Genomic DNA, 1,800 nt, shown 5'->3' with positions numbered 1-1,800 from the left:
ACACACACACACACACACACGCACACATCAATTACCTTGTAAAGATTCAATGACTTCTGTATAGCTTTGTGAGAAAGACGGAATTTCCATTTCGATGGACCACGTACAGTTCAAAATAAACGTTTATTTTAATAAATTTTTGTTAATTTTAATGCAGACGTTATCACTAACTGACACGGATCAGATTAAGTAGCTATTATAGGCGGGTTCGAACCCAGGAGCTCCGAGGGGGGGTGAAGGGCAGGGGGTCCGCAGGGAGGGTGGTCCGCGGGGGAAAGCCGCGGGGAGGGGGAAGCCGCTCAGAACGTTCACGGCGCGATCCGGGGTCCGCGGGGAGGGGAAAGCCGCGGAAAGCCGCTCGCTCAGCTGGCCTGACCGCGAGGTCGTGGATGCGGGATGCGCGGGGGTGGGGGAACCGCGTCGTCGGTGCGGGATGCGCGGGGAGAGGAGAACAGCGTTGCAGGTGCGGGATGCGCGGGTAAGAGGGAACTGAGTTGTGGGTGCGGGATGCCCGGGGAAGAGGGATACCGCGTTGCTGGTGCGGGTGTCGCGGGGAAGAGGGATACCACGTCGGTGATGCGGGTATCGCGGGGAAAGGGGAACCGCGCTCACCGCGTTCGCCGCCGCCGCCGCCGCCGCCGTTGCGCACGGGCCTCATCCCACGATTATCGCTCGCGGTCTCACCCGTTATCGCTCGCGTTCGCGAAGAGGAAGAGGAGAAGAATTAAAGAAAATATTATTTTAGGATTAAAATTTAAAAAATTTATTTGTAATTTATGATATAAAATATGAAAAAGTATTTAATATAATATATGAAAAAGTATTTAATATAATATATGATGTGGCAAATCCATCTGCCCGTTGCTATCTGCAACAGACAAAGGGAAAGAGTATTTTAAAAAATGCTTGAAAGGAGAATGAAGAAAGGATAGCTATTTAAAAAATATTTACATTAATTGTCGTAAGCAACTGTTCTTTCTCACAGGCTCGCCTCCTCTTGCAGCGGGCTCTTCCGTGGGCCCTCCCGCGGGCCCTCCCGCGGGCTCGCATCCTCCCGCGGACTTCGCGCAGACGTCCTCGCGTCGCTATCATCGTCTTCGTTGTCACTATTTAGAAGATCATTCTGAAAGAAACAAAACATCGTTTTTTATCCTAGATAAAAATCATCGTTTATATTCGAGAGTAATTGCTTTTGTACTTACCAGCAATCTTCTACACCTCGCGGCCTCGTCCTTCCGGCGCATGCTTTCCATCCATGCGTCGTCCCTCTCGTCGCTATCCAACATGATACACTCCGAAATTCTCGTGCAAAACAGACAATCCCATTTATGCATCATGTGTGCAAAGCATAATAAATCATATCCAATTATGTTGCGGTCGTAACGTAAAAAAGTGTCGTGTCCAATTTCGCGAGCACTTATTAGTTTTGCCAGCGGCGGTATACACTCTTGATTCGCAACTTCATACATGATGGACTTACATTAAAACTAAGCATACAGCTCGAGATTTTCGTACCCCAGTAAGATAAAAATCAAATGCGCTAGCATTCAGACACAAGTTAAAATTACTTCTACATCTCAATGTGCAAGTATCTAGGTACATGTTATACTTACCACTACATCTCCATGTCGCGATAATGTTGTATGGACAAAGCATCTAGATACTTACCAAAACATATTTAACATTGTCACATCTCCATACAACGGTAAATGATAACACATAGGTATAACTAGATGCGGAGTCGCGAAAGGAGGTTCCAGCGCGGGCCCAGTTCCAATTTTCTTTCTCTCTCCCTCACGC

General features: G+C 47.7%; 1 protein-coding gene across 1 annotated transcript in view; it reads left to right on the top strand.

The window, feature by feature from the left end:
• Positions 1 to 1,800, top strand: part of LOC105450618 — a 6,992-nt gene that overhangs the window by 1,441 nt on the left and 3,751 nt on the right. The window lies entirely within an intron of this gene.

The sequence above is a fragment of the Wasmannia auropunctata genome, unplaced genomic scaffold, assembly GCF_000956235.1.
Source record: "Wasmannia auropunctata unplaced genomic scaffold, wasmannia.A_1.0 LD336060.1, whole genome shotgun sequence".
NCBI lineage: Eukaryota > Metazoa > Arthropoda > Insecta > Hymenoptera > Formicidae > Wasmannia > Wasmannia auropunctata.
Note: the sequence above shows the minus strand (reverse complement) of the source record. Positions and strands in the feature narration are given on the sequence as shown.